The sequence below is a fragment of the Pinus tabuliformis genome, chromosome 8 (assembly GCF_031772625.1).
Source record: "Pinus tabuliformis cultivar Carrire ecotype Pingquan chromosome 8, CPIR1, whole genome shotgun sequence".
In the NCBI taxonomy this organism is placed as follows: domain Eukaryota; kingdom Viridiplantae; phylum Streptophyta; class Pinopsida; order Pinales; family Pinaceae; genus Pinus; species Pinus tabuliformis.
Genome location: NC_142294.1, coordinates 1,486,767,303 through 1,486,792,923, shown reverse-complemented (window position 1 = coordinate 1,486,792,923; position 25,621 = coordinate 1,486,767,303).

Here is a 25,621-nt window from a genome sequence, read left to right as displayed (position 1 = left end):
GGACCAGATCTGCACCGCCGAGGGCTGAGGAATCCTTGAAAATCGTGGATCCAGGTCCATGTTCCCTCCCCAAACCTGATCTTCGACCCTGTCATTTGAAATCAATCCTTGCTCGCGTGATCGGATCCTTTTCTTGCTAGGATGGGGCGTGGACACCAAGCACCTCTGTTCTCCATAGATGCAGACGGATCTGCCAGGCCTGTGCAATGCGTTTGCAGAGGGGAGCGCATCAGAACAAGTCTGGGTGATGATCGGTTGTTTTAGAATGCGATCCCCTGGATGAAAGGCTGGTGCTGCCGTGCGGTATTCGTTCTGCGCCCAGAAGAACGGGTAGCACGGCGAAATCTTGCTGTATGCTGAATCATTTTTGTTCGTCCCCTCAGCGAATCCGACCCAAAGCGAGAGGGAAGATTCAATCATGGCGTGACCAGCATGCAGGCCTCTGGCCGTTCGGGAGCAGGGCAGACCTTCAGGAGCTGCGGCGGCACTGTCTGTTGAAACCCCATCTGCTTTTGCTTTGTCATACATCATATCATGGATCCATTTTCTACCTTTTGGGTACACTTTTCTTTCCGGTACATAGTGCTGGAGATCAGTGTGAGGCTGTAAGCTGGCATCAAGGACTTTTGTGTTCCTTAATTGCCATGTGGGTCTCCAGTTGTCTCTATATGTATCCCAATCTTGATTATCTGGAATAGTTCTCAAGACCTCTTGTTTTTGGTGCTGGTCCCACTCAGTAATAATCATCATGATATGTGCTGTGTTTTGTTCAAGGTATTCCCTGCTGAGAAAGTCAGGAAGACAATTGTCCTTTCCTTTGATGTGCTCAATGGAAAAATCAAAATTTGCAAAGAGCGCCTGCCATCTGGCAAACTTTGCTTCTTCTGGTTTCTTGATGTCCTTGGATAGGACTTTCTTCATTGCTGACGCATCTGTTCTGAGAAGAAAAGGTTTGTTTATTAGATATACTGCAAACTTGTTGATGCAATTCCATGCAGCTTTCACTTCTCTTTCAATAACAGAGTAATTCTGTTCTACTGGGTTCCATACTCCTGAGGCAAACTGTACTACTTGTTCTTCTTTGTCAACTTTTTGTTTTAGAATCCCTCCCCAGCCTATGTCACTGGCGTCGGATTCAACTATCTTGAATGCCTCATCATCTGCTATATATAGTATAGGCAAAGACTTTACTTTTGCTTTGATTTCTTGCATTGCTCTGGTATGGGCATCCGACCATTGAGGGGGATTTTTGCCAAGCCGCTTATTGAGCACTTTTCTGTCACTGGCACAGTCTTGATAAAAGCTGCTTACATAATTTAGGGAGCCAAGGAACCTTTGCAGTTGTGTCTTGTCTTTTAAGACATCTGGAAATTTGTCTGCAAAGTCAATGGCATGTTGTTGCAGAGAGATTTGTCCATTAGAAATCTGGTGGCCTAAGAACTTTATAGAAGTCTGAAATACTTCTATTTTCTTTTTGCTAAGCACAAGCCCATTTTTCTTGACCAACTTCATGAAAATATTCACATGTTTGAAGTGATCATCAATATTTTTGGAAAAAATTAAAACATCATCAATATATACAAGTAGCCAATCAAAATATGGCTTAAAAATATCATCCATGACCTTTTGAAACTTTGAAGGAGCATTTTTAAGACCGAATGGCATGACATTCCATTCATAGTGCCCTGCAGGAATACTAAAAGCAGTTTTGAACTTATCTTCCTCATCAATGGCAACTTGCCAAAATCCTGCTTTTAAATCAAATTTTGAAAATATTTTGGCTCCTGCAATTCTCCTTTATGTGGAATGGGATAAGTATCATCGGCCAAAACTGAATTTAGAGGCTTGTAATTTATCACAAGTCTAGGGATACCTCTAATTTGTTCAGCTCTTAGAATCCATAGCAATTCCAGGGGCTAGTGGATTCTCTGATCAATCCCCTGTTGAGCAATTGCTGAATTTCTTTTTGGCATAGTTCTCTGTATTCTTGGCTCATAGGGATTGCTCTGCTTTTACAGGGCTTTCCTGTATATCCTTCTTTATAGGGCAACTTAATGGTATGTTGTTTTCTGTGCCAAAAAGCATTTGGCTCTTCTGAACAACATTTTTCTTCCATTTTTTCTTTCAGTTCTTGGATTCTTCTTTTGATTTGGGGTAGTTTCAGCTGTTCTTCTACTCTCAATGTGCTTTTTAGATCTTTAAGATCTGATAGCAAAGATTCTGCTTTGTCTAATTTCTGCATGGCTTGAACCATTGTAGAAACTCTTGGAGTTCAAACATAAGGAAGCTCAATTCTTTTTCTTCTACCTTTAGATGTGGGTACAGAAATAAAATAACCAGCTCTGCTTCCTTTCAACCTGGCTCAGCCATGAGGTTCTACTGCAACTAAAAAGACATTCCCTAATATACAATCAACAGGGTTGTCTGCTATGGCAAACTTCAGGTATACACAGTGGGTATCAAAACATAGTGAAGCTCTAGGAATTTCATATTTGAGTTTCTTATTTCCTAGGCCTACAACTTCTCTTTCAGCAGAGACCCAATATTTCGCTGGAACATTTCTGATGTTAAGAATATTAATATCTGCACCAGAATCTAATAATGCAGTCATGGAAAATATCTGGCCTTGGATACAGATTTTTACCTTGACATGATGTTTTTGATATGTGATGGTAAACAATCTCATATCTTGAAAACCAAAATTTGGGTCTGAACTTCCTTCAGCAACTTGAATTTCTTGGCTATGGGCTGTTGTGTTCCAGGATTCTTCTTCTTTTTCTTCTTGGCTCTCCTTGCCTTTCTTAATTTCTACAATTTGAGCTTTGATTGCAGAAATCTCCGCTTTGAGTTGGTGAATTTCACCACTCACTTCTCCCAAAGTCAGGGATCTTACTTTCCCTAGTTTCTGGTGGTGCATTTGGAAGGACTTAGTGTTCCTTTCATAGGATGCATCAACAAACAAAGGTTTCTTACCTGATTCTTTTGAAGCTTTTGATTTAAGGTGATCTGTGAATGCTTCTATCAGGCGGTTCTTCATGGCTCCATCTTCCATTGTCCTAATATGTGATAAAATCTTCATTTCTGCCTCTTCTTCAGCAGATGCCATTAGGACTTTTTCTTTAGGGGGCTTTGTTCTTTCTTCCTCTTCGCTGGAACTGTACAAAAATTCAGAGTCATCTTCATAAAATATATGACATGCACATTCTTCCGAATTAGAGCAAGAACATTAAGATGATTCAGAATCAGTATACTGGCCCATATTAACTTGAAATTCTTCTTCTGAAGTGCTAAAAGAATCAAGAGACGATTCCTCTAGTTGGTGCTGCTGGGCTGAGTCTTTGATAATAAGATTTGGGCACCTTTCTGTGGCATGGGTCTTTGATTTACATCTCAGGCAAAAGCTTGGGCCTGAATGCTCTTTCTTAACCTGTTTAGCCTCTTGAGCATAAACAACTGCCTTTTTTCCCTTATTAAGCTTTGATTCTTCCCCTTGGGGACATCTTGAAGCTGTATGCCCAGTCTGGCCACACAACCAGCAAGTAATTTTGTTCCATTTTTCTTGCTTGGATGTATGCAAAATGGATGTCAGAAGGAGTATAATAATGGGTTTTTGGGATATATTTGTAGTGGCCCTTCTTTTTATGGCTTTTATCCCTTGTAGAATACATCCTTTTATTTTTTGGATAATCCCTTCTATTTTTGTAGAAAGTCTCTTTGAATTCTCTTTTGGCCCTTTTCCTAGACTTTCTCTTTTTGATCAATGGGTCATCTATTGTCAGTCCATATTTGCTGCAAATGGACTTTCTATCTGGTAGTCTGGACAGTTTTTCCAAAGACTTATTTACCTTCGAGCTGGTACAAAGACTTACCAGTGTCTTTGTAATAAGGGAATAAATTTCTCCCCATGTATAAGACTCAAAAGGCAACTGGAAAATTTCTTGCAATCTAATATAGTCAACAAATCTAGAGGGTAGAGCAGCTAGATATAACTGCTTCCAGAGCAGATTTTTGGAATCTTTCACCTCATAGATTCGCTGCATCCAATCTCTATGGAAGTCATCAAATTGAGACATCTTATGACATTTGAGGTTCATCAAAATGACCTCATGTTTGTTGGCAATTTCTGTTTCACATCCACACCAATGTTCTAAAATCATTGATGTTAGCGCACCAATCATATTGCTTATTACAGTACCATCAGGATTATGAATAACATCTCTTTTTTCATCCTTGAGAACTTCTGCTTCCATGGTTTCAATAAGTTTAGGAGAAGATTCAGTTTCCCACCATCTGAGAAGAGTACCTGTAAAACATTGGATGATGGTTCTGCAAGCATCTACCTCTGATTTTCCTCTAAGACACATGAGTTTATATTCAGTATACATTAAATCAATCATTTGGCGAATTTGGCCAATGCTCATGTTGTCTATGTTCCACTCTCTGTGGGAATCAGGGAAGAAAGTGTGAGCTTCAGGCAATTTTCCCTTCCCTTCAATGTCAGGAGCAGAATATCTGGAAAATCTATGTTCAAGAGGCTCATAGATTGGGAGGATTTGTGTTTCCTGAGACTTTTGTTCTTCGGTTTCTGGTTCCCTAAATAAGGAAGCAATACTGATGTGTAACGCATACTGCAACAAGTAACGTATACTGCAACAACATTTATTCAAAGGAAAGCCCCTCGAAAGTCGAAGCTTCCATTGCAATTAAATGTTACACGGTACACCAATTTCGTCAGTTCGTGGGTATACGTTGTATTTTATACTTTTATGACTAATTCCATTTTTTTTTTTGATGTTCAAAATTTTTAATTAATTTTCATATAAAATTGTATAGTTTTATGTTGGCTATGGAGTTTGTCTTCCAAACCTAGAATGATACATTAAAATCAAATCAAATATGTCCGGGAAGACTTTTGAATGACACATTATTAAAAAAAGGTGATGTATTATATTTTTTTTGGTATAATTATTGTGTTAATAGTATTTAAGTGTATATTTTTTTAATAATAATTTAATTTTTGTTTATAAAAAAATGTATATGTAAAGTAAATAATTTTTTTAAAAATATAAATATTTAAATTTTACAATTAAAAATTCTTTTTAATTTATAATATAAAAAAAATTATTATAATAATAACCAATTATATTAAAATAAATTAATGAAAATTAAAATACAAATAGCAAATTATGTTAAAATAAATTAATATAAATTCATTTTAGTTGAAGTTTTTAAAGTACTACCCGGATTGAGGTAATATGAATAGATTTAGCTTTTGAAATTAGCTGACAGTACTCAGGTGACTGTTATGTGCCAATGTTTGTTATAATTGTATCGCGTTCCAACTCTAATAAATAAATATTTATATAAATTTTAGTATTAAAGTTCTAATATTCTTTATCACTTCATTTAATGAAAATTTAGAATTGCATATTTACTTTAAAAAACAACGCATATGCTGAAGTGAGGATTTATGAGCCAGACTCTCCCGCTGGGACCTTTTAAATGAGGTCCTGAAACTTGAAAAGCGTTATTAACTTATAAGTTACATTAGTTGTCGGTTGTTAGTTAATTTTTAATATTTACGACCTTAGCGTGTGTCTAGTTACTTATAATCTTTCAATTATAACCTAAGTTAAAAGAGTTATATGGGTCTTTTGGTTTTTCTTTGGTTTGTACATTAAAAAGTCTTTTTGAGGTTAGTTTCATAGGTTCATTTCATAGTTTCATGTGGGTTAGGCTCACTGTAAGAGTGAAATTTTTTTTCTACGATCACTTGTAGCTATTAACAATTAGATATTATATCCGTATAGGAATGACAGAGGATACCATTCAAGATTTCCCATAAAAATGGCTATATGAAATCAGTTTGTGTAACTTTATTCTTATGATATGTAAATTTTGTCGAAGAGTAAGGAAATGATTAAAACTGTCACACAGAATCGATATAATTACCCTACCAATTTGAGATTATTTATTAGACTTACATTTCTATTCTATTTGGCTTTAATTATTTTAGAAAAGGAAAAACCTACATGTGAAAAAGAATTGAACTCACTTGGATTTTCTCTTTTTCTTCGGCCTTATTATGTATGCACAGCAACGACCACCCGTTGCGTAAGCTGTTACACAGAATCAATATACCACCCGTTGCGTAAGCTGTTATACAGAATCAATATAATTTACCCCTAGCAGCCACTCCTTTCAGCCTGCCAAAATTAATTAACATTAGAAAGCGATTTGACAATGGAAGAATCTCAAATATTTCATCATACCCCATGAAAGAAAAAAGAAAAGACAAGTAAATAAATAGATCTACCAGATCCATCAGTGAAAAGGAAAAGTTATAACAACTAAGCATATCGCAGATTTTTTTTACGGCCCTTCTAACTCTAATTGCTTGCAAGCTTGAAGTGGATGCCTAATCAGTGTGCTTCCTGCATCGGCAATTTGGGCGGGATCTAACTCTGAGGAGACACTAAACCTTATTGCGTAACCTTGTATTGTTTTTTTTCTTCGGTTGTCTGAGAAGGAAAACTATGAAGGTTGTTACACAGAATCAATCAATCTAATCTACTAATATATCCATTTATATCCTATCCTAAGTTAGTTACTAAAAAAAAGAAACCTACCTGTTCATCAAGAAGAAACCACTGAGTTGGATTCTTTTCTTTTTCTTCTGCCATATTTGAGACAATCACTCATTGATAACTATTTCGTTTGCTCCTGCCAAAATTAATTAGCATCAGAATTCGTTGTGATCAATGGAGATCACAAATATTGCATCAAATTCAATGAAAAAAGAGCAGACTAGGAAACATATAGTTCTACCAGATCCATGGGTTAAAAAGAAAAGTTTGGAAGACAACACATACCGCAGATTTTGATATAGATGTTGAACCTCTATGTTCCAGATGGGCAATTTTGGCATGTTTGAATCCTGAGCACACAAACACATATCATACTAAATTCGAGATAAAACCAAATAAAAAAACAGATTCATCTACAACCCTCAAATGAGAAACAAAAAGTTATCTGCAGATTTTGATGGGCGGCCTCGTCTAAATGTCCATATATCACACCTCGAGGACATAAATCACATATAAATCCGAGATGAAACCAAATCAAAAATTCATTTCCTTTCTTTCCGTGCCTTTCTCCTCATCTTTCTCTCACACTGTGCACAACCACAACACAACAAGCCACCAGACAGAGACACACAAACAACAGACGTGCATTACTACATGCACAGAACAACACAAAGACATAAATAGACACAGAGCACAAACAACGAGGAGGAGCGCTCCAGACCGCCATTGTCACGCCCCCAAGCCTACGGTAGTCTTTCAACCGTGCCAGCGAGGTGCGGCACCACCGAACACTTTCTTTTTAACAATACTCGTGCACATGGACTACGCCTAATTCACTTGTCCTTACTTAGTTTGTGTTTCGCAACCAAGTAAAATGCATTTATCCTTTATACTTAATGAAGCCCATACTCATTCATTATCCATATGCAATTAACCAAGAACATCAACAATTGCACACAAGTATAAAGGGAGGGGCAACTCCCGAACAGTCTGCCCAACAATAATATATTATAACAGTTCTTCAATAATACATCATCAAGTATACTTGGCAAAACTCCAAGTCTATACTTAGAATAATTTACAACCAAGGCATAGACAGCCTTTACAATACATGTGCCAACCTCATACGGTAGGAGGGTGCTCACCCGAGACACCAAGAACTCCTCCTTTAAGTTCTGCACACAACCACCTCAAAACCGCACTCTGTCAACCTACGACTGCTTCCGGTAAATCTGCGCACTTCCTCCTTGAGCGCATGAGTTATGCGCACTTAACTGCGCCCTTTTACCCCTGCTCCAAGCGTAGAAGAGATATGCGAAGTGCTTGAGCGATGATGCTCCAAATGAGCTTTAGGCTCACTTACTTATACACATTCTGCGTGAGTTTTGGGAGGGGTGTCCAGCCTTAAGGCCGACCCCATAAGTTATCACTCTACGCCCATATGTGTGCTCTTCACAAGTCGGCCCAACTCCATTTGCCATCGCATATAAAAGGGGGTTCAACACTTAGTTTATTTTAAGTGTTCCCTTTATCGTCGCACTTATGTCGCACAAGTTCGTCGCACTTTGTCGCACAAGTTCGGAGGTTCGTCGTATGCCCGCCCGCTCGTCGCACCAAGGAGCGCCCGCCCGTCGCACATCCGCCTGCTCGTCGCACCCGTGTGCGCCCGCCATGCCGCGCGCCCGTCGCTCGCCTACTCGAGTTGTGAAGGCCTTACATCCTCTTCCACCTGAAATCATTGTCGTCCTCGACAACATACCATCCCGATAGTTCTCCACCAAGATCATCATCAACCATGATGTCAACTCCTCCACATAAGGCAAACATCCCTGCAACATATGTATAATCTCATCTCCACCATGCTCCACCTTAGCAACCAACTGTCACCAAGATACTCCATACTAATGTATGTCATATATCATATGTCCATGACCACCTTGTCACAATCTCCTCATGCTGCTCTCCACCATGGAAGGCTGATCCCTCCAACTCAAGCGACATGTCCACCGCAACAATGTGTCAAACTCCATCATATCATCATCACCATGTGAAAAACTGCCCATGCTATGTCAACAAGTGCTAACACACCTCAACCATGTGTCAACATCTCATCTCAACAATATAACAATAGTCATCTTGATCCATATGTCATCATGTGAACTTCTGTCATGATACTCCAACATAATGCCAACACATCTCTGTACACTTCGCGACCCCATGTCTGAACTAGTTGGGTAGCTAATCCAACCATCACGCCCAATCCATGAGAGTGAACATCCTCATGTCCTCATCAATTGTTCCTCAAACATCTGCCACATCCTCGACTCATCAAGAATCTACAATCCATGCTCAGGTCCATGGAAACTCCATCCATCTGCAACATGTCATGATGCTTGATGCCAAGCCATCCCTGCACCATCAATCATACCTGCTCAACATGTTTAAGGACTCACTGCCATGAGCAGCTAACAATGAGCCCCATCTTCTCTTTTCATCTAAGAAGATGTAGAGGGAGTAGAGCCTGAAGGCTCTCCCTCACTAATCAACTCAATCCATCTATCAGGATCCTCAACCTCCATCCTTTGTAGATATGCCTCCCGGTCTTCCTTCTGGACATCCGGTCTCACATACACCTCATCAACATCATCATCATCATCCTCCACCAGCTCTAGCCTTCTTGACAAATCCAAGATGCTATCTGAAAGTGATCTAATGACCAATGACTGCTCCACAAGCTTTGCCTCAACAGTGGACAACCGCTTGTTCACTTTCTCCTTATCCTCCATTTGCATTCCTCCTAATTTTTTATCAGGTTTTGTCACACCAATGGTTGGAACACCAATGGGTACATCTTCCCTTCCATCATAAATGTAGAGTTTCCTCAAATGTGGTACAACCATAGCCTCAAATTGTTTCATGAATTCCATCCCCAATACAGCTTCATAGTCATCAATCCGCACTATAGTGAAGTCCACCTTCCCGGTCCATTCACCAAGTGTAGTGTCCACCTTCTCAGCTATACCAAGAATCCCCATAGGAGGAGAATTCACTGTCTTCATTTGTGCCTTTACCGGTACAAACTTCAGTCCAATTCTTCTCGCAGTATCTTCACTCATGAAGTTGTGAGAAGCCCCACTATCCACCATAGTGAGTATATCAGCACCTCCAACCTTCATCTGAACATACTCCAATCTGTTCCTTTCAGGATCTCTCCTAGAGACCACCTCCATAGTAGCAGAAGCACCAAGTATCTGCATCATCCCTACAGAAGCACCTTCATTCTTTCCATCAGATTGTGCAATAGCAGCCACCTTTGGTTTAGAAGGACAATTCTTCACCGTATGTGGACCAGCACAAATCCAACATTTCAAAGGTTTCTTCATCTTCAAACTATCGTCCGATTTGAAGCATCTTCCTTCTTCTTATCTTTCGGTTTCTCAAACTTCTTCTTTCTATTAGAAGTCTCATCATAATGTTCCACCAACCTGTCAACAGCAGCAAAAGCTTCCTCAAGTGTCCTAATCTTCTGCCTCTTCACTTCATTGCGTGTCCAAGGCTTCAACCCAATAATGAAGTTAAACACCTTGTCCCTCTCCGCCATGTCAGGAAGTTCCAAAGCTGCACTTGCAAACTCCCGCTGATATGCTTGTAGGCTTCCGGTTTGTTTTATGTACTTAATCTTCGTCCTTGCTTCCCATGTTTCGTCCTGAGGACTAAAATGAGTCTGCAAAGCCTTCTTCATGTCATCCCACGAAGTAATGTCATCAGCACTGTCGTTGGCAATCTGATCTAACCTCCTTCGCCACCACATCTTAGCATCCTTTGTTAAGAACTGAGCAGCTACCTTGACCTTTGTCTCATCATCAGATAGACCCAACCGTTCCAAGTATTGCTCCATGTCCCATAGAAAGTTGCCAAGAGTCTTTGCATTCCTTGTGCCATCATAAGATTCTGGTTCCTTGACCTTCATATGAGGTACTCCTCCACCTGAGTTGTGCCTCACTGCCTTCTTCAACACCGCTATCTCATCATTGGCTGTGTCAATAGTTTTCCTCAAGTTCACGATCTCTGCAAGACCCTGATCCCTTGATTCTTCAACCTCTTTGACCCTTACTTCAAGTTGTGTACACATAAGATCAGTGTACTCATACTGTGCTCGGAGTTCATCATGTTGTACTCGGAGTTCTTCAAGCTCTTCCTTGGTCTTCAAGTTGGTCTCTTGCTCTTTAGCAAGCAAGTCCATCTTCTTATCCCAAGAAGTCTCCAAAGCCTCCATCTTTTCAATCACCTTTTCAATGAACCCAAGAGTAGTATCCTTCATCGTATGACTAGACCCAGCCTGAGATTCAGTTGCCATCTCTAACAACTTCTTGCTCTTTTGCAATCTAGTTTCAACCATTCAACAGCTTCACCAAGTCACCTGCAATCAGAACCAACCCTTGTTCCACTTCGTGTGAAATGGTTTCCTTCACCTGCAGTACCTTGTCAACATCAACTGTCAAATTTCCAAGTGTACCCACACTTGTACTTCGTCACGAGCAACTCTTGCTCTGATACCACCTTCACTTCGGTGAAGTTGTGTAGCAGCTCCAATATCCGGATCAGCTGCTTTGATACCACCTGTCACGCCCCCAAGCCTACGGTAGTCTTTCAACCGTGCCGGCGAGGTGCGGCACCACCGAACACTTTCTTTTTAACAATACTCGTGCACATGGACTACGCCTAATTCACTTGTCCTTAGTTTGTGTTTCGCAACCAAGTAAAATGCATTTATCCTTTATACTTAATGAAGCCCATACTCATTCATTATCCATATGCAATTAACCAAGAACATCAACAATTGCACACAAGTATCAAGGGAGGGGCAACTCCCGAACAGTCTGCCCAACAATAATATATTATAACAGTTCTTCAATAATACATCATCAAGTATACTTGGAAAAACTCCAAGTCTATACTTAGGATAATTTACAACCAAGGCATAGACAGCCTTTACAATACATGTGCCAACCTCATATGGTAGGAGGGTGCTCACCTGAGACACCAAGAACTCCTCTTTTAAGTTCTGCACACAATCACCTCAAAACCGCACTCTGTCAACGTACGACTGCTTCCGGTAAATCTGCGCACTTCCTCCTTGAGTGCATGAGTTATGCACACTTAACTGCGCCCTTTTACCCCTGCTCCAAGTGTAGAAAAGATATGTGAAGTGCTTGAGCGATGATGCTCCAAATGAGCTTTAGGCTCACTTACTTATACACATTCTGCGTGAGTTTTGGGAGGGGTGTCCAGCCTTAAGGCCGACCCCATAAGTTATCACTCTATGCCCATATGTGTGCTCTTCACAAGTCGGCCCAACTCCATTTGCCATCGCATATAAAGGGGGGTTCAACACTTAGTTTATTTTAAGTGTTCCCTTTATCGTCGCACTTATGTCGCACAAGTTCATCGCACTTTGTCGCACAAGTTCGGAGGTTCGTCGTATGCCCGCCCGCTCGTCGCACCAAGGAGCGCCCGCCTGTCGCACGTCTGCCTGCTCGTCGCACCCGTGTGCCCCCGCCGTGCCGCGCGCCCGTCGCTTTCCTACCCGAGTTGCGAAGGCCTTACAGCCATGGAGAGAGAGAATGCAGAGAGCACATAGATGTTGAATGCCAATGCGGCAATCAATTTATAGATACGATACCACGCTGCACCTCGGATTCTATTACCAATGATTAAGAACTCAAATTCTATTTTTGAATAAAAGCACAAAAGCACTGACACAATGCATCGACTATAAAAAAATTTCATTTAATTCAAATTTCGGCCAATATGGACGTATGACACTTCAACACTTTTATATCCCTCTCTTCTTGGTTGCAAATCATTTCCTATAAAGTGGGGGGCCGTGGAATTTTATTAAATGTTATTTATATTATTCCTTTTAGGTAAACTAATTAATAATAATAATAATAATTTAAATCAAAGAAAATAAATAAATTAAATAAAGTGATTTAAATTATAAAATTAACATAAAAGTTTTATTTAATTTAATTATTTAGATTATTGATTTTTCATTATTAAATTATATTACATTACACAATAATAATTAATTAATTTAAATGAAAAAAAGTTGATATTTATTTTAGTAATATTTATTATATTTAGTTTTATAGTTGGTTTAATTAGTGAAGTCTTAGTTATTAAAGCATTGTTATTATTGAAAGATAGAAGGCTCAAGTTTTCTTTTGCTATTTTTCGTCATATATAGGGACACCTCATAAACAAGCCATGAAGTGATCCCTTGAAGTGCATCAATTTATGGGTGGATCCACCAAATACAAATATTTAAGCCAAAGGTACTTGGCACATGTATTTTTATTTTTATAAATACTATAAATTTATTTTGTTAAACAATACAAATAAAAATGATATATATATATATATATATATATATATATATATATATATATATATATATATATATATATATATATATATATATATAAAGAAATATTAAAATACATTAAAATTAATTAAAAATATTTATTAAAATTTAATATCTAAACTTTAACCATTTCTTCTTTCAGTGGAAGAAAATTTTATAAGTTCTCAATGCAACCAATTTGAATAAAAATAATTAAAACCTTTACAATCAACTATAACTAATTCAATAAATAAATAAATAAAAATATTAAAACTTTTACAAAATATTTAAAAATTATGAATTTTTTTTACAGAATCCTCAATAATTAAAAGTCGAAAACTTTTCAAAAACTTGATTCCTTACTCCTATGAAAAAAATGGTAACTCACACTTGTTAATCATGATTTACCATATTTAGAGGAAATTTTTTTCTTAAAGTTGAATTTTGATGGCAACTAGCAACCTCCCCATATGCATGCAATAGCGTGCAAGCCACATATACCATAAACTCATAATTCATCTTAAGAATTCATATTAAAACCAAGACGTCTAGAGACCACTGGAAATCAAAGTCAAGATCCTAGACTCCAATGGGACACCTATCCTTCCAACGTAGATCCTAGACTCCAATGGGACACCTATCCTTCCACCGTAGGTCCTAGACTCCAATGGGACACCTATCCTTCTAGCTTAGATCCTAGACTCCAATGGAACACCTATCCTTCCAGCATCACTATGAAAGAGTATGGGCATCATTTTTGAGAATTTAAACTTGAGTGAAAAGAAAGTAATAAATTATCTTAACTATTCAATCTACCTTTATTTGATGCATACTTAAAAAAAGCTATAAATATAACTAATTAGGACCCAAATCTAAAAAAAAAAAAATTCCCATGGCAAGTGAACACTAAATTGGAAAAAGTTTCCAATTGCAAGTGAACACTAAAGGAAATGATCGTACAAGACAAGAGGAATAGGCAAATTGAAGTTTTAAATTTTCCCATTTTATTTTATCATTTGGTAAATATTTGGAAAATCTAGGTCTTTTGTTTGTGGAAGCCAAACACACTTAAAGATGTGGTGTAAAATGGAGTTATAACTATACTAAGACTTCACTTGAAAAATGGAAAACGAATGTGGTTATATTAACCTTTTTTATGGGTAAGGAAATCAATTTCACATGTAGAATAAAACAATTAATGCAAGTGGTGTGAATTTTAAACTATATTTAAGACATCCTAATGTAACTACATCCATGCAAAGAGGCTTCTCCATATTGTTAGACACGTACCCTGTAAAGCAAACTGTTATCCACGTGGTTGTGGTATAAAGATGTTGTTGGAAGGAATTAATTCCAACTACCCACCATTATTACAGCCGCTAGATTAATCTAGAATTCATCAGATGTTTTAGGTGTAGTTTCTAGAATTCATTGACAAATGGGCAAGCTTCCTGGAGAAGCCATCGCCCCATCAAACTCCAGAAATTTCTCTGTCATGTATAAATACCTATTCATCATCGAATGACGGCAAGTGTTCAGAGTTCTATATCAGAGTAGGTGTGAGGTGAGGCTAAGTTGTGAGTGATTAGAGTGTGAGATCACTGTTGCAGAGTGATCAGTGTCTGTGTTGCAGAAAGACTAGTGTGGAGTGCAGGTTGGAGTTTGCAAGTTGTTGCAGTTACAGTGCGGTGTATCGTTGTGTGTAGTTTGGACGCTAGAGATGGAGTGGCTTTAGTGGTGTGGAGATTCAATACTGTGGCAGTCGTGTGAGGAGAACGCTGGCTTGGGGACCGCGATGTGGTTGCTCTGGTGAAAGGCAAAATGGATGAAGCTGCTATGTAAGAAATTGCTGCGTAGGAGGACCGTGTGTAAGTTTTTTTTTGCTGCCATAAAATCTTTTGCTGTCGTAATGTTGTGTGTATTTTTCTGTTTTGATGTTAAGAAAACATTGAAGGAAGCAAGGTGTTGAAGCGGTGATTGTCTCAGATCTTGAGGGGCATGCTGTGGGTGATATTCCTGGGGTGAGAAGGCAGTTATGATTCTGGATATTCCTTTCCTTAGTGAATTTTTGAATCAGGGTTTTACATTTTTTTTAATTTTGTATTAAGTTTGGATAACAGTTTTTACATTGGGCGGCTGCTTAAGAATTCAGGGCTGAGCAAACGTGAAAGCTCTGCTCGTTAATGGCGGGGAATAGGAATAGTGTTTCTTTGGTTGCAGCTGTAAACCATGAGAAGGGGGAACTCTCAGGTGTGTGATATGTAATTATAAGTGACTGTGTAGATAGGGATATCAGTTGTTCGTGACGTTGGCTTTGAAGAAAAGAGAATGTCACAGTTTGTGTTATGTTAATTCAATATCATATTTATTGTTAAAAAAAAAAGAAAGAGGAGTGTTATTATTGGTGATATATATATATATATATATAACAAAACAAAACAAAGAGAAGGGTAAAGGACTTTCTATTAGTTTTTGGGCTGAAGCCATTAATACAGTTGTATATCTTAAAAATAGAAGCCCTACTAATTATCTTGAGCATAAAACACCATTTGAAGCATTTTATGGTTTTAAACCTAAAGTTAGTCATTTAAGGATATTTGGATGCAATGCCTTTGCTCATATTCCTAAAGAGGATAGGAGAAAGTTAGATGCCAAAGCCATCAAATGTATTTTTATTGGATATTGCACTGATCAAAAAACATATAAAATGTATGATCCAAGTACTCACAAGGTATTTGCAAGTAGAGATGTTATATTTCATGAGCATGTAAATAAACAAATAAAAGAAGATGAACATAATACATGGCAGTCTTCTTATGAAAGCTTTAAGGAAGAAGAAGAAGTTGTGGAATCAACCCAAGAACTAGAACACGTGGACATTCCAAAAGACACATCAAGGGATCAAAGTCCACAAAGAAGTGATAAAGGCACTCCACAGAAAAGAAAAGGAGAAGGTACTCCACAAAGTAATGAACCTTTAAGAAGGTCAACACGACAGATTCAAGCCCCCATCAAGTATAAATATTATGCTTTAATGTCTCAAGTAATGACTGTTTTTGAGCCCTTAAACTATGAACAAACCAAAAATCATAAAGAATGGATGGAAGCTATGAAAGAAGAATATGACTCTATAATGAAAAATGAAACTTGGGAATTAATAGAATTAGCTAAAAATAAAGTCCCTATAGGATCAAAATGGTTGTACAAGACAAAATTTAATGCAGATGGTAGCATAGAAAAGTATAAGGCAAGATTGATTGCAAAAGGTTATTCACAAAAAGAAGGTATAGATTATGAAGATACTTTTGCTCCGGGTGCAAAAATGAATACAATCAGAATAATGATAGCATTGGCAACTAAATATGATTGGAAGCTACATCAATTAGATGTAAAGTCAACTTTTCTAAATGGTGACTTAAAAGAAGAGATTTATCTTGTTCAACTAGAAGGATTTGTAAAGAAAGGACAAGAACATCTTGTATGCAAGTTAAAGAAGGCCTTATATGGACTAAAACAGGCCCCCAGATATTGGTATGAGAAAATTGACAAATTCTTCTTTCAGCAAGGATTTAAAAGGAGTAAAAATGATCCTAATTTGTATGTCAAGACAGATAGAAATGGGGATATAGTATTACTTTCTATATATGTTGATGATCTAATAATAACAGGGAATGCTGATAAATTAATCACAGATATAAAAATAAAGTTATCACAGGAATTCGAGATGAAGGATCTTGGTGAAATGCACTATTGTCTAGGTCTTGAAGTATGGAGAAATGATGGAAGAACCATAATCACACAAAGAAAATATACAAATGAGGTACTAAAGAGATTTCATATGAATGAATGTAAAGCAGTGAGTACTCCATTGGAACAAAATATCAAATTAAGAAGTGATGATGGAACAAAAGAGGTGAATGGAACATTGTATCAATAATTAGTGGGAAGTCTGAATTATCTCACTACCACCAGACCATACATTGCTTATGCAGTAAGCATACTTAGTCAATTCATGGCTAAGCCTCATGAAAACCATTGGATAGCTGCAAAAAGGGTCCTTCGATACTTAAAGGGAACTATCAATTTTGGTATTGGAAATACTAATGCTTGTAATGTTGAATTGACAGGTCATTCTGATTCTGACTAGGCCAGAAATCCATATGATAGGAAATCCACCATTGGATACGTCTTCAACATAGGATCGGGAGCTATATCATGGAGCAGCAAGAAACAGGCAACAATTTCCTTGTCATCAACTGAAGCAAAATATAAAGCATTATGTAGTGGCACCTGTGAAGCTATATGGCTCAAAAGAATACTTGAAGAGGTTGGTGAAGGTCAACAAGAACCTACAGTGATCAGAGGTGACAATCAAAGCACCATCAAACTGGGGAGCAATCCTGTATGTCATGCAAGGTCAAAGCATATAAATTTGAGTTCCAATATCATTTTGTAAGAGAAAAGGTCCAATCAAAAGAAATTTCTCTAATGTACTGTAATACAAATGAGAATGTAGCTGACATATTCACTAAGCCTCTTGGGAAGGCAAAATTTGAGTTTTGTAGAAGTAAGTTATGTGTTGTAGAAAATCAAGATTATATTGTAAGCCTAGCTGAGACTTAGACCAGCAGGCATGTTTACAGTGTCTTATATATTTGTTATATGGTTGGAATTAAGGGGGAGTGTTGGAAGGAATTAATTCCAACTACCCACCATTATTACAGCCGCTAGATTAATCTAGAATTCAGCAGATGTTTTAGGTGCAGTTTCTAGAATTCATTGACAAATGGGCAAGCTTCCTGGAGAAGCCACCGCCCCATCAAACTCCAGAAATTTCTCTGTCATGTATAAATACCTATTCATCATTGAATGAAGGCAAGTGTTCAGAATTCTGTGTTTATGTGATCAGCTGTGTGCTCTCTGATTGATGTTCCATACGGAATATGGGCATTGTTCAACGTGTATATGAAGTCAAGTCTTATCTGTGTATATGACCTACAAAGCATAAATAAATAGGACAGATTAACAAAGAGGTTGAACTAACGTTTTGCTTTGCTCTACTCTAACAAAGTGGACTAACTAGAATTTATTTTGACCTACTCTAATGTCGCACTTAAGATTTATGTTTGAAATGTTATGAATATTTATTAAGATTTATGTTATGAAATGTACGTGTAAATTTTTATTAAAAAAATAATAATTTTTAAAAATCCATATTTTATATTATAATATATATGTTATATGTTAATTTATTTTAAAGAAAAGATAATTATATATATTTCTTTGCGTAAATATTATTTATTTTCATGTTTTAAAGTAAAATTTAATATGAATTTTATTTTATTTTATTTATATTAAATAACACCATTAAATAATTTAATTATGTGATATTTTTTAAAAATGTTAATCACTTTGTTTTTTTAATATTATGTTAATTTCAAATTGAATACTAAAGAAGTTACACATTTCTTTTATATCATATTATAAAAAATACTACAAAATTAAACATCAATATGATATATAAATATAAATATTATTTCAAAAAGCTTATAAATTTATAATAATGTACTAACAATCAAATTATAAATAATTCTTAAGAACATTCTAAATTTTTAATCTTAATTTTAAGATTATTTCATATAATTTCTCCTCCTTGCATGAAAATGTTTCGAAATATACACCATTTGATTTAAAATATTATTAAATGTATTCTTCTATTTATTATTTAGATAAATATCTCAATATTTATTATTGAAATAAACAATATAACAATTACTATATAAATTAAAATAAATTATGTTATTAATTTAAAATATTATCCAATTAAATAATATATGCTGCAATTTATATAGGTTTGGAATGTCTTAAAAATGTTTTTGCTTGGCTAAGATTTTATGTTCCACAAGGGGTAAGGAAATAAGTTAACAACCAAAGGCCCAAAGGCATCCAGCGGGAGTGAAAAGGTGCCCCCTTATGGTTTTCCTTGAACAAGAGAACTGAGTCAACTTGTTTTTGTGGATAACATTAAGTGATGATTGTCTCCATTGCTATTTTTACGACTAAATTATGATGGGTTTCCCACTGTTCTATATATTTCAACTTACATATTGTTTTAAAAGAAACACTACAACTTATTTGATATTAATTATCATTCATATATATATTGAGTTTTGTGGGACTACATCTTCATCATGTCCAATATATCACCCTGATTAGGGGCAAGGAATTGAACCGATCACTTCACATCCAGGAGTACCTTAACAGAGAACCGGTGACTTCACATCAAGGAGTGCCTTAACATAGCACTTTTTCACCATCTATCTAAGACCCCGTGGACTACTTATGATATATATTGAAATTTATAAGATATTAATTATTTTAATATCAAGGGGTGGAAGGAGATGAGGGATTGAGTCTTAAATCTCGATGGAATTCAAGAAATGAATAGGGGAGGGATTGAGTCTCAAATCCCGATGGAATTCAAGAAATGAAGTATTCATGGGACTTGGCCAATGGACAAAAAATGTCGCAGAAATGTATGGGCTTCTTTTTGGACTCCAATTGGCTAAAGATCGAGATGTCTCCAAGATAGTGATTATGGGGGATTCCCTTATAACTATTCAACACCTACAAAAGGGTTCTCTCCCCAAGAACAAGCATCTAATCCTTTTTCTCAGGAGAATCTATAATATGTTGGATTCATTTTCTTAAGAGGCCTATTACCACATTTTAAGAAGTCAAAGCAAAGAGGCGAATGCACAGGCTAACCAAATATCTCTCTTGGAAGCAGGTCAGTTTGTTGTCAGCGACTTGTCTGGAGAGAATGTTATACCATGAAGAAATTCATCCAAGAAATTTTCGTTTCTCTCAACATTAAAGTTGTTGGATATATGCACATTGTGCATTAGAATATGAAGGTTTCTACTACTCCTTATTCAGCCCCCTGTCTCCTTCATTATTTATAAACATGTGTTTATATTTTGGTGTCGGGGCCTATCACCATGGATGAGGTGTCAAATTGTGGGTGTGGAGGCCATGCACTCACACATCCATCACTTGTGGCATCATATGAAACCCGAAAATCCTTTATTTTCTCCTCTGCCCTCGTACCAAGCTCTTTGAAGGACAAATGGTGGGGAGATTTAATGAACTTCATTGTTGATTCGATCTCTAAGGTGTGGGAATTCTCGAGACTTAAGGTAGCATCCATGGCTAGTGTTAAAATTGAAATCAAGCATGTATGAATTCGATGGTGTTTTTTTGTGAGCCAAGCCTTCCTTTCTAGTGGTTAGTGGTAATTTCACGCCTTTGTAGACTCCAGAGACATAAAGAACTCCTTCAAATTCATGAGCCCCTGCTCGGTGTTGGGATTTTACTCTGGTTGGACTCATTGAAAGCGAAAATCATGGGAATTCTATTGCCCATTCCAAACTCAATTTTCCTCTTTCGCGTAGTAAGAAGTTGGGAATGTTTCCTTTCTAGTGTGTTAATGAATTTTTTGGAATCACGAGAGGTCGGTTCTAAAGTTTCTCAACAAGGTTTAGTAATTCTCTTAATCAAATTTGGGGCTTCTCCAACACTTTGAGCGCTTCCAACTTTCTTTTCCTTGATCAAAGACATTATTGATTTGGGGACGTCAACAAGGGAGAAGCTTCAGACAATGCTAGAATAGTCGTTAATTGGTAGACTTTCATCAGTTTAGAATTCAATTACACTGTTACCTTTAGTTCTGTTTGTTTCGTTCTCTCTATAGGGAAGATGCCTTCTTTTTTGCCTATTTGAGGCTCTTCTTGAACCTTGAGTAGCTTGGTCATCCCTTTTTGTTAGTCACTCCCTCCCCATTTGCTCCTCCTGGTCTGTACACTCCCCTCCTATCTTCCAACCCTTTTGGCTCTTTATTTGTGCCATTTTGTCACTGAGTATCTCTAAATCTCAGTTCCTCCATTTTCTTCCTAACCCTTATGGAGAATAGGGTGTATATTCCAGTAGTCAAGGGATGCACAAGTCAATGCAATGTTCGTCCTAATCCCTCGTAGGTTGTTAATATGAGAATGGCTAACTTCAATGACATATTCATCATCAGTCAAATACTATCCTCCTTTTGGCAAAAGAAATGCAAAAGCTCCAAGTAAAAGTGAACCAGCAAGAGGATGAGATTCATTGTCAACTTATTGAATTGCAATCTTAGAGGAATTTCAAGGAACATCGCAACACAACTAACAAATCTCTACATTTCCCCTCGAATAAGATGTCAATTGACCCTCTTCCATGACTTATGATTGCATTTTCTAAAATTACTTTTTTGTCTCGTTAATTTTTTCATGCTTACAACTATAGAATGATTAGGAAAATGTATGTATCTCCTCTCCCTCTCACCCCACCACCTCCTCCCTCCAACACCTCACTCCACCTTCACCTTCCCCTTGCCCCTCACCCCACCTCTCCTCCCTTCTCCCCCCCAACTCACCCCACGCTCCTCCATCTCTCTCTCATCCCACCTACCCTCCACCTCCCTCTTCCATCTCACCCCACCTCCCCACTCTCCACCTCCCTCCACACCAACCACTCCTCCCTGTCCCACCTCCCCCTGCCACTCCCTTTCTCCCTCTCATCCACCCCACCTCTCCTCCTCCCTCGAACTCCCTCTCCCTCTCCCTCACACCACACCCCCTTGCCCCGCCTCTTCCTCCCACACACCCACCTCCATCCCCCACCTCTCCCTTTCATCCCACCACCTCTTACCCCTACTCCTTAGCCCACCTCCCTCCCCACCAAACCACTCCTCCCTATCGCAGCCCACCCCCTCTGCCACTCCCTTTCTCCCTCTCATTGACCCCACCTCCCTCTAACTCCCTCTCACTGTCACCTACCTTGCTCGTCCCTCTCCCTCTCCCTCTCACTCTCACTCTCACACCACCTTCTCCTCCCCCTCTGTCACGCCCCTACACCAACGGTAGTCTTTCAACTGCTTATAGCGAGGTGCGACACCACCGAACGCTTTCTTTTCACCAATACTCACCTTCGTGGACTACGCCTAATTCACTTGTCCTTACTTAGTTTGTTTTTCGCAACCAAGTAAAATTCATTTATCCTTTATACTTAATGAAGCCCATACTCATTCATTATCCATATGCAATTAACCAAGAACATCAACAATTGAAAACAAGTATAAAGGGAGGGGCAACTCCCGAACAGTCTACCCAACAATATATTATAACAGTTTCTTCAATAATACATCATCAAGTATACTTGGCAAAACTCCAAGTCTAACTTAGAATAATTTTACAATCAAGGCATAGAACAGCCTTTTACAACATCAATGCCAATCTACACGGTAGGAGGGTGCTCACCCGAGACACCTAAGACTCCTCCTTAGATTCTGCACGATTTCCACCTCAAACCGCACTCTGATCGACCTACGACTGACCTCCGGTAAAACTGCGCACTTACACCTTGGAGCGCATGAGCTATGCGCACTTCCAACTATTTCTGCACCCTTGTTACCCCTTGTCCAATGCGTAGAAGAGATGCTCTGTTCGTTGTTTCAAATGAGCTCAAGGCTCTCTTACTTATACACATCTCTGCGTGAGTTTTGGGAGGGTGTCCAGCCCCCTGGCCGACCCCATAAGCCATCACCACACGCCCACATGTACTCCTTTACAAGTCGGCCTAGCTCCATTATCCATCGCATATAAGTGAAGGTTCAACACTTAGTTATTTTAAGTGTTTCTCCTTTATCGTCGCACTTAACGTCGCATATCGTTGTGAGGATCATCGCATGAGGAGCGCCCGCCCGTCGCAAGTCCGCCCGCCCGTCGCACCGATGTGCGCCCGCCGTGCCCGTGCGCCCGTCGCACCCGACGCTCAACCGCCCGAGTTTGCGAAGACCTTACATCCTCCTCCACCTGAAATCGTTGTCGTCCTCGACAACATACCATCCCGGTAGCTCTCCACCAAGATCATCATCAACCATGATGTCAACTCCTCCACATAAGGCAAACATCCCTGCAACATATGTAGAATCCCATCTCCATCATGTTTCACCTTAGTGACTAACTGTCACCAAGACAACCATACCAAGGTATATACCTCTACGGTATGTACTCCATCAGATATCATCTCGATCCATGATCATTGACTCCTTTGCCACAATCTCCACTGCAACAACTCGTGTCAACCTCATCATGTGTCACCATGTGAACCTCTATCATGATACTCCAACAAAATGTCAACACATCTCTGTACACTTCGCAACCCCATGTCTGAACTAGTTGGGTAGCTAATCCAACCATCACGCTCAATCAATGAGAGTGAACATCCTCATGCCATCATCTGTTGTTTCTCAAACATTTGCCACATCCTTGACTCATCAAGAATCTATCTCCATAATCCATGCTCAGGTCCATGGAAACTCCATCCATATGCAACATGCCATGATGCTTGATGCCAAGCCATCCCTGCACCATCAATCATACCTGCTCAAACATGTTTAAGGACTCACTGCCATGAGCAGCTAACAATGAGCCCCATCTTCTTCATCCATCTAAGAAGATGTAGAGGGAGTAGAGCCTAAAGGCTCTCCCTCACGAATCAACTCAATCCATCTATCAGGATCCTCAATCTCCATCCTTTGTAGATAAGCCTCCCGGTCTTCCTTCTGGACATCTGGTCTCACATATACCTCCTCATCATCATCATCATCCTCCACCAGCTCTAGCCTTCTTGTCAAATCCAAGATGCTATCTGAAAGTGATCTAATGACCAATGATTGCTCCACAAGCTTTGCCTCAATAGTGGACAACCGCTTGTTCACCTTCTCCTTATCCTCCATTTGCATCACTCCCAATTTACAATCAGGCCTTGTCACACCAATGGTTGGAACACCAATGGGTACATCTTCCCTTCCATCATAAATGTAGAGCTTCCTCAAATGTGGTACAACCATAGCCTCAAATTGTTTCATGAATTCCATCCCCAATACAGCCTCATAGTCATCAATCCGCACTATAGTGAAGTCCACCTTCCCGGTCCATTCACCAAGTGTTGTGTCCACCTTCTCAGCTATACCAAGAATCTCCATAGGAGGAGAATTCACTGTCTTCATTTGTGCCTTTGCCGGTACAAATTTCAGCCCAATTCTTCTCGCAGTATCTTCACTCATGAAGTTGTGAGAAGCCCCACTATCCACCATAGTGAGTACATCAGCACCTCCAACCTTCATCTGAACATACTCCAATATGTTCCTTTCAGGATCTCTCCTAGAGACCACCTCCGTAGTAGCAGAAGCACCAAGTATCTGCATCATCCCCACAGAAGCACCTTCATTCTTTCCATCAGATTGTGCAATAGCAGCCACCTTTGGTTTAGAAGGACAATTCTTCACCGTATGTGGACCAGCACATATCCAACACTTCAAGGCTTTCTTCGTCTTCAAACTATCATCCGATTTCGAAGCATCTTCCTTCTTCTTATCTTTCGGTTTCTCAAACTTCTTCTTCCTATCATCAGAAGTCTCATCATAATGTTCCACCAACCTGTCAACAGCAACAAAAGCTTCTTCAAGTGTCCTAATCTTCTGCCTCTTCACTTCATTGCGTGCCCAAGGCTTCAACCCAATAATGAAGTTGAACACCTTGTCCCTCTCCGCCATGTCAGGAAGTTCCAGAGCTGCACTTGCAAACTCCCGCTGATATGCTTGTAGGCTTCCGGTTTGCTTTATGTACTTAATCTTTGTCCTTGCTTCCCATGTTTCATCCTGAGGACTGAAATGAGTCTGCAAAGCCTTCTTCATGTCATCCCATGAAGTAATGTCATCAGCACTACCATTGGCAATCTGATCTAACCTTCTTCGCCACCACATCTTAGCATCCTTTGTTAAGAACTGAGCAGCTACCTTGACCTTTGTCTCATCATCAGATAGACCCAACCGTTCCAAGTATTGCTCCATGTCCCATAGAAAGTTGCCAAGAGTTTTTGCATTCCTTGTGCCATCATAAGATTCCGGTTCCTTGACCTTCATATGAGGTACTCCTCCACCTGAGTTATGCCTCACTGCTTTCTTCAACACCGCTATCTCATCATTGGCTCCGTCAAGAGTTTTCCTCAAGTTCACGATCTCTACAAGACCCTGATCCCTTGCTTCTTCAACCTCCTTGACCCTTACTTCAAGTTGTGTATACATAAGATCAGTGTACTCATACTGTGTTCGGAGTTCTTCGAGCTCTTCCTTTGTCTTCAAGTTGATCTCTTGCTCTTTAGCAAGCAAGTCCATCTTCTTATCCCAAGAAGTCTCCATAGCCTCCATCTTTTCCAACACCTTCTCAATGAACCCAATAGTAGTATCCTTCATAACATGACTAGACCCAGCCTGAGATTCAGTTTCCATCTCTAACAACTTCTTACTCTTTTGCAATCTAGTTTTGACCATTCAACAGCTTCACCAAGTCACCTGCAATTAGAACCAACCCTTGTTCCACTTCGTGTGAAACGGTTTCCTTCACCTGCAAGCACCTGTCAAATTTCCAAGTGTACCCACACTTGCTTCACCAGCTTCCTGCAAGACTCTTCCAAGCCTTCAGACTAGCTCTGATACCACCTTCACTTCGGTGAAGGTGTGTAGCAGCTACAA